This window comes from Natator depressus, chromosome 1 (assembly GCF_965152275.1).
Source record: "Natator depressus isolate rNatDep1 chromosome 1, rNatDep2.hap1, whole genome shotgun sequence".
Taxonomy (NCBI): Eukaryota; Metazoa; Chordata; order Testudines; family Cheloniidae; genus Natator; species Natator depressus.
In genome coordinates, this window is record NC_134234.1 from 113881538 (window position 1) to 113894021 (window position 12484).

Genomic DNA, 12484 nt, shown 5'->3' on the forward strand with positions numbered 1-12484 from the left:
TATGGGATCATCATGCCTGTACATCATTTGGCAGGGGTGCCTATTCTGGAAATGGCACCCACCTGCTCCATATGGCTGAGCTATGCCTTCACCCTGGGCAAAAAGGAACAGAGACTCTCCTAGGCAACAACAGAACAAAGGCTTTGCATTTGGTACAAGCTTAATGTGTTATTCCCCCTCTACTTTCCCTACTCCTTGGAATAATTTAGGAAATTTCTTCCTAATTTCTGGCTCTAGGTCCATGGTGACTGGTTCTATCCTTATAGCCTTAGGCCTGGTTATGATTGCTGGGCGGGAAGGTAAAACCGTGCATAGGCCATCTACAACATAGACCTCTTCAGATGTAGTTTGAGTGGCCAAATGTTTAATGGAGACTGTCCTGGTCCTTTCAATATCTTTTTTGGCTCTTGAAATGTTGGTGCTTTCATCCTCCTCTAAAGTAATTTATGGAATCAGTTAGCAGCAGCTGTGTCTATTCTGAAGTCCATTTTGTGTTTTCCTGTGGCGATCATGGGATCCACAGTGGTTCTTTTTAGTATCTCCTATGGCTTCAAGGTATACACCCCAGCAGTCTTTGGGTCTTCTTGAAAGATAGCTGGTACCATACATTTAGATCAGCAAACTGTTGCAGGAAATGTCTAAAAAGAAGACATTATGCATGTGGTATCCCTTGCAGGAGAAAGCCATCTTCTGTGAAGTGGTCTGCCACACCCCTGGCATTCTTTCATGTTCTTGTATTTCTTTTCTTTACTCCATGTTAGCATAGCCCTCTCTGGATCCCTTTGTGCTTATTCTGGTCAAGGTGGGTATTGTTTCTGGGCATCCTGAGGTATTTTCCTCCCTGTATCTATGGCTTCTAAAGTGGACTCCTCCTCAAAGTTATTTCTGATCAGTCTGTTGCTTCTTTATGTACTGACTTTGAAAGACTGTTTTTGGCTATCTCTAGTGTGACATTAGGATCAGTTTGGCTGTCCCTGACATTTGGCTGTCCCTCAGCCTACAACAAGGTTGTCTGTGATGACGGAAGAACTTACCTCCCACTAGCCACAGTGTTGGATTAGGTTGTAGAGGATTGTTATAAAATCATTCACTGACTCACCCTTCTCTTGCTTGTGTAAGTGAAATTGTGCCCACAGGAAAAAAAACAAAACACCACTGTGGCATGGCATGAAATGCTTATCTCATTCTTCTTAACAGTCTTGAACTGTTTCATCTAAGCAGCTACAAGGCTTCTGAAAAAGAGAATGTCTCTGCTTCATCTCCAATTTTACAGAGCAGGGTATTAACTTGTTTCTTCTCCGATTGCTGATCTAATCCCAACACTTGATGGAACTATGGAATCTGCTTACCCAGAGTGGCCATCCCTCCTGGTGCAGGAAATAGGTCGGGTCAGAGGTAGCCATCTCTGCTGTTTTACCAGACTGTTTATTGTGCCCCCATCCCACCCCATAGGTGCTGGAACTTGGGATGCTGCAGCACCCCCTGGCTTAAAGTGGTTTCCATCATATGCAGGGTTTACAGTTTGGTTCAATAGCTCTCAACCCCCCCCCCCCCCATACATTGTTCCAGTGCCCCTGCACCACCCTTTTTTCTTGGTTGCCCCTACGTGGAGTAAGGTAGCTTAATCATTAAAGGAACCAAACTGGTGTTACTGTGGGCCTAGCATTAGCTTCGGTGTTCCTTAGGGTCTCATCTTCCCTCCCTGGACTCACCACAGCAGGGCCCTCCAGCCACTGGGTTTTTCAGGCCTTTTCTCTGCCAGCTCAGCTGCTCTAGACATTCACAACTTACACCACATCCATCTGTTCTCTATCTAATGCAGATCAGCTTCCCCTCCACACTAGGGCTACCACCTTTGAAATGCAAAACAAAAATCCCAGAACCCACTCCCCACACAAGACAAGCCCACCACAACCCCAACCACAAAGCAACTAGTTAAGAAAAACTGTTTCACTAGGAGGGAGGTGAAGCACTGCAGTGGGTTACCCAGGGAGGTGGTCGAATCTCCATCCTTAGCGGTTTTTAAGGTCCAGCTTGACAAAGCCCTGGCTGGGATGATTTAGCTGGGGTTGGTCCTGCTTCAAGCAGGGGGTTGGACTAGATCTCTTGAGGTCTCTTCCAATCCTAATCTTCTATCAACTCCACAAGCCCTCCTCCCTCCACAGACACTTATCGAATCTAGAGAGATAACACATATAGATAAGATTACTTAAACGGCAGAAGTGGGAACACTACAGCATCTTTAGCTGGACACAAACTTTTAACATTAGCTATCCCAGTGTACTGTGATAATGCAAATCTTCAGACCCATGTAAAAAGAACCCAGCAGATTTAATTTTTCTGGCAGCCGGCAAATCCATTTAAAAAAACCAGCCAGGCTGCTGGTCAAATACCAGCCAGGGCTAACACTACTCCACACCAGCTCAGATGCATGATGGGACAGGGAAGGGAAGGTAGAGTCCTGACTCCACTCAGTGCCCCTGCCTGCCCACTCCCTACCCATCCTTATGGAAAGGAGAGTAGTGCCTCCCTCTCTCCAGGCTGCTGTTCCCCCTCAGACACAGACTGTAAAAGGGCATGCACAGGCATATAAGGCAGCTCACAATTGAGCCCTGCAGGGTTAAAGGGACAGCACGAGGAAAATCAGCTTACAATCAGAATGGGAAACCAGAAAAAGTTACTATAATAGCATCATGCATCAAACTACTTGTATTCTTCTATCAAGTTGATCCAATTAGTTGTGCACATCTACAGTACAATGACTATCAAGGCTGACATTGAATGCAAGGGAGAAAGTTTGGGGCAATATGAGTTCAGACTGACTTATAGGTACCTCTGCAGTGACAGAGTATCTAAGTCAGCCTTTCCAGCAGCTGAGGGGTCCTTAAAAGTTTGATATTTTATCCTGAAACAGTTTAAGACAATGGACCGTTAATACAGAGACACTGTCACTGCAGCAAGTCCCTTCAAGCCAGCCAGAATCAATGCCATAAGGACTTGCCCGAAATGGGAAACAGAAACCGTAGACAGAAACATTGGCATCTTGCAGTGGGCCCTAAGCAAGGGGCAGCATGTGATTGTGTTATCCCAGGGATAAAGGAGGGACTCTACCTCCCTCTTGCTCCCCGAGGGAAGTAATTTGTGCCAGTGCTTTTCTTGGCAAAGCTTATTTTCTCCTCATGTACTAGCTATACTGCCATGGCTGGTGCACTGGGGGTCTGGAATCAAGGCTCCTCCCACTCTGTGCCACCCAGGTTCAGAGGAAGGGGAATGAGGCCCACCATATGAGTAGCCTGCACAGAGAAGTGCACCGTATGCCCCCTTTATGCATCAGTATGTAGCAGTGATTAGCTCACAACTTAGCCCTAAGCATGGTCCATCAGCAGCAGTTAGACAATGTGTCTTCTCCAGTATTATCTTCAGCCAACCTGTGTGGAGGCAAGAACTTTGTTAAACGTTGCTGGGGCCTTCAGAAATGGACACGCCCCTTCTGGTAGCTGAGAGAGTCAGGTACCTGTAAGAGGAACTCCCCAAAGATAAAAGCCAATGTGGCATTATTCCATAAGGTGCAAATCATATTACTGAAGCTAGTTGAATTGACCATTGTGGGCAGCAGATTTGGATCTTTTTCCTTAACTTCGAAAAATCACGATCAGTTTGTTATTGTCAGTCATTTTTATTAACCTATTTCAGTCTATGGATTTTCATTAGCCATTTGCAATGCAACATCTTTCATGCATCTGATATTTAAAATTCATTGGTCCATCTCTCACTGGCCACCTAAATCGCTGGATGACTTAATCTTTATAAATGGGAGCACAGCCTGGGGAAGTCACTAGAGCATTGACTCTCTCAGGAGCACACTGGAGAAGCAGAAGATGAACACTTAAATTTCTGCACAATTAAAGGTTTCAGAGTAGCAGCCATGTTAGTCTGTATTCGCAAAAAGAAAAGGAGTACTTGTGGCACCTTAGAGACTAACCAATTTATTTGAGCATAAGCTTTCGTGAGTCCTCTTGCTCTCTCGGACTCAGCTCCAATCCCATCCATCTCCGACCCCCTGATGGGGAACCCGATCGTGAAGACCCTTGTCTGGTCGGGGACTGGAGTCTTGGGGATGCCTGGCTACTACTCCAGCTGCTCCCAGATCCTGCTATAACCCCATTTGGGTCAGGAATCTGTTCCTTAGAGCGGTCATCCTCCTCCAGCTGCACGATTAACTGTGCTTTGGTGAATTTTCCAATTTCAACCCTCTCTTTCTGCACAGAGTTACAGAGTCCTTCTTAAGGAGATGGTGATAGGCCATCACTCCACTGTTTCCAAGTTGTTGTGGACTCACAGGCCTCTGTGCTCTTAGCTCCCCATGGTTTCCAGAGAGAACCCCTAGCGTGCCAGCCTTTCTCGAGGTCACCACTTCTTTGCCAGGGTCGAGCTGCAGACTCCTCCGCCCCTTGGACTGCTCGCTGCAATCCCCAGGGGAACCCTGTTATTGCAAAAGTCCCTCTCTCTCCCAGGGCCAAGCCCCAGGCTCCTCCACCCCAAGACTGCTCACTGCAGTCCCCAGGGGGACCCCATTACTGCAGAGTCCTTCTCACTGATCACTCACTCCCGGGGGTTAACCACTCCCCGAAACTGCTCCTCTCTGAGCCTTCAGCACGCCTGGTCCTCGTCAATCCCCCTTCGTTTTACTGCTCCCCAGTCACTTACTGCAGGAAGCACCATCCACGGGGTGCAGCACATCCCACCGCTCTCACCAGTTGTCATGGAGTCCCCGGGCAATGCTCTGAAACTGCTCCCCATGAAGCCAGTCAGGACTCTGGGAAAGTCTCCTTTCTGTGAGCAGCCTGTCTTCAGGACACAAAGCTCACACAGCTTCCACCTTCCTGGGTCTGATCTCGGCGCATTCAGCATCCTCTGCCCCTCCGTGCGCTTCCCCCAGCGAGTCCGCCAGGTGGGGTCTTGGGGAAGCCAGAGGGTCCTGCACCCCAACTCCGCAGTCAGACGTGACTCTCAGCCAGCCAGTAAAACAGAGGTTTATTTAGACGACAGGAACATGGTCTAAAACAGAGCTTGCAGGTGCAGAGAACAGGATCCCTCAGCTGGGTCCATTTTGGGGGGCAGTGAACCAGACAACCACATCTGCACTTCACTCCATGTCCCAGCCAGCCCCAAACTGAAACTCCCTCCAGCCCCTCCTCCTCTGGGATTTCCCCTTTCCCAGGCCAGGAGATCACCTGATTCCTTTGTTCTCCAACACTTTAGCTCTCACCTCGCAGGGGGGAAGGGCCAGGCCATCAGTTGCCGGGAAACAGGGTATTGGCCATTCTCTGTGTCCAGAGCCCTGCACACACGTGCCCTCTAGGGCTCTGCAACGATCATACACCCTTATCCCACCACCTAGATACTTAAGAACTCATAGGGGTAACTGAGGCACCCCCACACTATTCAGAGGAAACATTAAGAACAGTCCCACTTCGTCACATAGCTCACAAAAGCTTATGCTCAAATAAATTGGTTAGTCTCTAAGGTGCCACAAGTACTCCTTTTCTTTTTGCACAATTAAAATCATGCACAAAGAGAGGCTGTGTACATGGAATCCACATATAAAAATAGCGGGGCTCCTTCCTGACTAAGGGAAAAAGATGTAAACTAGATTTGTTAGTCTGGCAACAATTACGTTCAGTTTTCTCTTAGCATAGTCACACTGGGTAATTGCTGTGGGTGCCCTTCCTCACTGACTGGTATTACTATTCACTGGCTCCTCAGCTCCCCTTGACTATAGTGGTACTGGTGTCCTTTCTCCCATCTTGTACACTGTCAATGGGAGCAACAGGCCAAAAAAAGGCTCTGTGTGGTTGATTCCCGCCCCCCACCCCTTTGGGATACCGAACTTGCTGGGACAAATGCCAGCCTGGGGTAAGCAGGCACAACTCCTTTGACTTCAACTGATTGTGCCTGCTAACACCAGCCCATTGTATTTGGCAGGTACCATCCCTCAGTCTTGTCTACAGCTATGTCTATACTACAAGCTAGGGGTGAGAGATTCCCCTGCTCGTGTCCAGACGTTCACGCTAGCTCTCACTGAGATTATAAATAGCAGCGTAGCGCAGTAGAATGGCTAGGGGCCACAGAGGTATATGGCTGAGCCATGCTGAGTACATACTCACTGGTTTCAGACAAGGTTGTACTTGGCATGAGTCAGCCACGCCCCCACTGCTGCCACCCACACTACCATGGCTATTCACCTTCATACTAGCTCACTGACAGCAAGTGCAACTACCTGTACGTGAGCAGGGGAATCACACCGGATAGATGTAGCCTATGTGTTTGGTTCACAGGCAGCAGTTGGTGGAGGTAGGACTCTGAACACGAGTCAAACTTTGACCTGAAAGGCCTGGGATAGCCAGAACTGGATTTGATAACCCAGGAGGTCACTCTCAGTCCTCTGTTCCTAACCCAAAGTGAATGAATTTGCCATTCTCCTCAAATAAACAGAATCAACAGTTCTTAAAGATAATGCTAATTTTAAAACGAGTTTTTAAGGCATGCAGTGCTCCAGTTTTCCCTTTTTCTAACATTGGTATTAAAATGCTAACACTTTTATATTCAGTAAGTTGGAAGTTAACCAAGTACCAAACCCATCATTTGTTTATTATTCTTAAAAACAAATAAATCACATTTTCTCATTCCACAAGAATTCAGAAGGAGCTTCACACAGATCCAGACTAACACATAGTTTAATACAACTGTCTTCCTTGTGTAACCTTAATGCTATTATTCTGGACAGGGTCAGCTGTTTTATATTGTTCTTCAGGAGCAGAAAACTTATAAGTAAAAAGGAAGGAAAGAAATCAACCCTTCTGGGAGTCTGGGCTGTAAATATCAGTATAGTGAGATGTCTCATCGGAAGGGGGAGGAAAAAAAAAGTAGACATCTGACAAAAGCAAACTTCTGAATATTTTCACTCTTTGGACATGGAGAAGTGGTTTTACAGTTTCTAATAAGACCCTTTAGGTGCTTTCAAATAGCATATAACAGTTCTGAGCATTGCTCCACTTTATGGATTTATATGATACAAATATAGAGATTACAGTAAACAGAGTATGTTTGTGCCCTGATCACCACATTGGGATAACCAGTGATGAGCTGTCAAAATCTTAACAACTGGTTCCCTCCTCACCCCACAAGGGGGTCGTTGCCCACCCCCGCCCCCTGGGACTCCTGCCCCATCCAACCCCCCAGGTTCCTTGTTGCCCCCCCCTCCAGGTTCCCTGCCCCATCCATCCCCCTCCCCTGTCCCCTGACTGCCCCAAGAACTGGGAAGGAGGGTCTCGTGGGCCACCATAGTGGGTGCCCACCCCACCCCTAAGAGCCAGAGGGACCTGCCGGGGGACAAGGTGGGGAGTCCCAGCGGTGCTTACCTGGGGCAGCTCCCAGGAAGCATCCGGCAGGTCCCTCTGGCTCCTAGGGGCGGGGGAGCATAGCTGGGGCGGGGGGAGCAGCAGTAGCGGCCGCTCTCCCCACTGATCACATCAAAAGTGGCGCCTATGGCACTACTCCCTGGAGCACCCACGGGGAAAATTTGGTGGGTGCAGAGTACCCACTGGCAGCTCCCTGCCCCGCCCCAGCTCACCTCCGCTCCGCCTCTGCCCCGAACGCGCCCCTCCCGCCCCCATGAATCAGCTGTTCGGCGGGAAGCTGGGGAGGGCTGAGAAGCAGGCGGCGGCTTCACACTCAGGCCTAGGGTGGCGGAAGTGAGATGGGGCGGGGAGCGGTTCCCCTGCGCCCGCCCGCCCCCCCCCCCCGGGGTTACCTGCTGTGGTGCGGGCAGCCCTCCTCGTGTCCCCCCCGCCTCAGCTCACCTCCACCTCCCTGGGCCTGAGTGCGAAGCCGCCGCCTGCTTCTCAGCCCGACCCAGCTTCCCGCGCGAACAGCTGATTCGCAAAGCAAAGCTGGGCGGCGCATTCAGGGGAGGAGGCGGAGGGGAGGTGAGCTGAGCTGGGGCCAGGGGTGGGGTGGGGAGCTGCCGGTGGGTGCTTTGCACCCGCCAAATTTTCCCCTTGGGTTCTCCAGCCCTGGAGCACCCACGGAGTCGGGGCCTAAGGCGCCACTTTTGGCCGGTTAAATTTAGAAGCCCTTTTAGAACCGGTTGTTCCGCAAGGGACAACCGGTTCTAAAAGGGCTTCCTCACGGAACAACTGGTTCTAAAAGGGCTTTAACAACCGGTTCTAGTGAACCGGTGGGAACCGGCTCCAGCTCACCACTGGGGATAACTAAGTATAACACAGTCAGACAATGAAAGAACCCAATTTCCAAAGGTAAACTATATTTTCCATGCTGCCTTTTAACTATCATGTAGTAGGTCACTGGTTTCTGAAAAAATTTCAAAGCTAGTGTAGATCAGCTCTGCCCTTGATAGGAACTGAATGGCTGGCCTACATATAGAGCCAAGTATGTGGGAACAATCTAGTGGAGGATGCTAGGATTCCATTACTGGAAGCCACCATTAAGAAACATACTCAGACTGAAAAACAAACTGGAAATAACACAAGAAAATTTGATAGTGTCATTTGTCATTAATTTTCTGAATCTCTGGGTACACAGAATTGTCTTTAAAAACCCCCAATATGCTTGCTTATGCAGTCTAAGTGATCCTTATCAGCTACAATAACAGAGATGATGGAGAGGAAAACTGGTTAACACACAAAAGGCTATCCCTTGTATAGTTCTAACATTCCCCTGTCACTGTGTATTATGGAATGATAATAATGCTTTATCTGCCATGTTCGTACAGAAAAGCTATTCTGAGAAATAGGAGTTTAACAGTAATAATATTAGGAACATTTTTTCGCAGAGTTCACCACCAAAAGTCTACCAGGACAGCTGTATAGAACAGTTACCTACATGTCAAGAAAAACTTAATTCCAGTATCTTTCATTAATATTTGATTGAAAATGTGATGGTCAGTAATTTATAAGTCAAGAGCTATGAAGGGGAAAAAAGAGCAGTTTTTTGTGTATGTATTTTTGACTAATAATAAATAGTTGTTATTATTAACGATCTCCCCTTGTTGGCTACCATTATTATGGATGTATTCACCGGATCATTTAACAGGAGCCAGCCTGAAGAGCTAGAATTGTGGGGACTCTGGGCTTACTTCACCAGCAGCAGAAAAAAAAAGGGGGGGGGGGATGGGATGGGGTGGGGTATTACCTGTATCCACTCCAATTCAAGTATTGGACACGTAACAGTGCTTTCTGCAGACCTTTAACCTTTGAGGTTAGATTTATGTCAAGGACAGGGCAAAGTTAGTCTTAAAACCTCCCACCATCTCCTTCTCACAAGCTGTTTTTACCAAGATCGTTGCTATTCCATACCCCTGCCCTCACAGCCATTCATCTTCTTCTTAGCGTATGTGCAACATGCCTCAGGTGGCACGTGACCAGGATTCATCACCGAATTTGGTCCACTAGTTGGATCATTAGCTTCCCCGGCCTGGGCCAGGTACTGACAGGGAGTGCGACGTGAACGTTGATCCATGCCCCCCACCGCCGTTCATTAGATATCCCTATTTGCTGACTGTAGCGCAGTGGCTTTCAAAGAGGGGTATGCGTACCCCTAGGGGTAAGCAGAAGTGTTCTGGGGGTACATCAACTCATCTAGATATTTGTCTAGTTTTACAACAGGCTACATAAAAAGCACTCAGGCAGTCAGTACAAACTAAAATTTCATACAGACAATGAAATTGTACTGTATATACTATACACTGAAATGTAATTACAATATTTATATTCCAACTGACTTATAAGTATATGGTAAAAGTGAGAAAGTAAGAAATTTTTCAGTAATGTGCTGTGACACTTTTGTATTTTTAATGTCTCATTTTGTAAGCTAGGAATTTTTAAGTAAGGTGAAACTTGGGAGAACACAAGACAAATCAGACTCCTGAAAGGGATACAGTGGTCTGGAAAGGTTGAGAGCCACTGACATAGAGCACGCAGGAGTAGAGAGCCCAGAAGCATGGGAGAACAAAATTCAGTGGCAGCAGATACCTTAGCAAAGAAGCAACTTAAAGAACTGCATTACTGTTTGCAGCTATCCCATCGTCTTTGCTCTGATCCAGTAAGATCTCGCAAGCTGAGCTGAGGCTGCTGTACAGTTCTTGGATGGGAGACCTCTACAACAGCAGTTCTCAGCCCAGGGCCCCAAGCAGGGCTAGCATTAGATTTGCTGGTACCCCATGCAGAAAGCCAAAGACCCAGTATGTGGGGCTGAAGCCCAGGGCTGCAAGCCCCGCCACCTGGGGCTGAAGCCGAAGCCTCAGCAATTTAGCGTGAGGCCCCAAGCAATTTCCCTGCTTGCTATCATCTAACACTGGCCCTGGCTTTTATATACAGAAAAATAGCTGTGGCACAGGGGGGCTGTGAAGTGTTTTTGGAGAACGTTGAGCGGGGTGCAGAAAGAAAAAGGTTGAAAACCTTTGCTCTATGGAACATGTACACCTGGGACTTGTACCAGTAACATCCATATGATCTGACCGCACAGCTCTGTCAGAAGTACCAAATATAAATGCCAATACTTTCAGATGAAATGGCTGACAGCTTCTGACCGTTCATGGTCACCGAAGACACTATGGGTGCCGCTTCCCTCACGCAGCAGCATGTTGCCAGCTTGCAACTGGGGCAAGAAGAAAATGGGGACACAGTCCCACCTTCCATAAATTCTGGCAGTTTGCTTTTTCATTTGAGGGGAAGGGATTAGGATTTTTGTTAAAGGGTTAGATTTTGGGATATTATCTCTACTTTACAGATGGAAAAAGTGGACAGTTTAAAACCATTGCGAAGTCAACGCTAGGATTCTGGAGTTCCTGGGCTCCTCACTCTGCTAAACACTCTAGAACAATCTTCGAGTTACAGTGGTGGGCAACCTGCGACCTATGGGCCACATGCGGCTCATCAGGGTAATCTGATTGCAGGCTGCGAGACATTTTGCTGATGTTAACCGTCCACAGGCACGGGCCCCCGCAGCTCCCACTGGCCACGGTTCGCCGTTCCTGCTACCAGTGGAGTTAGGGCTAGATTTTTAAAGGTTTTTAGACACGTGAAGACGCACCTGGTGGGAATTTCAAAGGCACCGCATCTTCAGGTGCCTAAAAACCTTTAGAAATAGTGACCTAGTAGTGCCACTGAGTTCAATGGGAGTAATCAAGTACTAGTCAGCAGGAGTGAGAGTGACAGAACTGGGGTATAAATTATTAACAAATGTGCATTTTTAGTGATAGGTATTAAATTACTCTGATAAGAGATGCTCTTGGCAGCATGACCCATCCATGAGATCATGAGATGGTGTTTTGGATTAGGCCCCTAAAGACATAATTTATACCCTGAAGCTATGGAAAACTTTGGATAATTACTGCAACACCTGGAAGGGTTATCCACAGCAAACAGCTGACCTCATTTTACTAACTCTTCTCGTCGGTATTAACATTAGATCTGTACAACATTAGTGACTGAAGGAAAACAAATGGACAGGACAGAAAACTTCCAGGGCGCCCGCCCTGGTCTTCACCCTCCATAATTATACACTTCATTATTGAGTGAAATGGGATTTTTTTTTTTAAGAGCTGGCACGAGAGCCCCTCCAGCCCCGGTACCCTTTGCACTACCCCACGAAGAAAGAAGAGAGCGGGGTACTGACCGGGGCAGATCCTTGGCTCCTCGTGGACGGACGACGGATCACGCAGGGAGGGTCTGTGTGTGTAGCTGCTCACCACGATTTCCGCTCTGGTCCACTCGCCAGGCGGCGGCGGCTGCTGCCCCAGGGGACACAGTCACTTCGGAGCACCCCCAGCCCGCAGAGGGGGCAGACCCACAGCTCGCTGGCCCTCGGCGCTGGAGGGCCGCCTGGTCACCCTCCGCTTGGGAGATGAAACCCGCCCACGGGCAGTGACACAACCAGCCCCGGCCCAAACTCTTTACGGGGGCAGCCGCCCACCTCAGCAGCCCTTTCGCCCACCCCGCTACAGAGCCCAGCTCGCGGGGCTCAGGCGAAGGCCACTTACAGCGGCGCAGCAGGGACGCCGCGGCTGCGGCTGGCGAGGCAGGAGCGAGCGGGCGAGGCAGGAGCGAGCGAGCCCGGCGCTCAGCAACCCGCCCAAGCCGCGCGGTTATTTCCAGCCTGGGAACAGCTGGCGTCCCCGGAGCACGGAGCGGGCCCGCGAGCGCCCGGGCACGGGGAGAGCGCCCCCTCCAGGCGCTCCCCGGCCTCCCGCCGATCAGCAAGGGGGAGGGTAGCAACCCTCGGGGGCGGTGGGAGGAGAGGCAGAGGCAGGTCATGACTCATCACAGCGCCCTGCTCTGGGGGATGTGTCTTTTCCCCCGGCTCGCTGACCTGCCGCAGGTGGGGCTGCAGCAAGTGCATTGTATGCCAGGGACCCCCAGCAGAGCGCCCCCCCATAGGCTGTAGGTTTAAACATGAAGCAAAA

The 12484-nt window shown here is 49.1% G+C and overlaps 1 protein-coding gene across 4 annotated transcripts in view; it reads right to left on the reverse strand.

Annotated features, from left to right (window-relative positions):
* The window catches only part of GPR45 (G protein-coupled receptor 45), a 34657-nt gene extending 22446 nt beyond the window's left edge, over positions 1–12211 (reverse strand). For all 4 annotated transcript variants that reach the window (XM_074964652.1, XM_074964630.1, XM_074964645.1 and 1 more), the window contains exon 1: positions 11698–12211. The gene's annotated coding sequence lies outside the window, so the exon portion shown is untranslated. The remainder of the gene's footprint in view (positions 1–11697) is intronic.
* Positions 12212–12484: the final 273 nt, after the last annotated feature.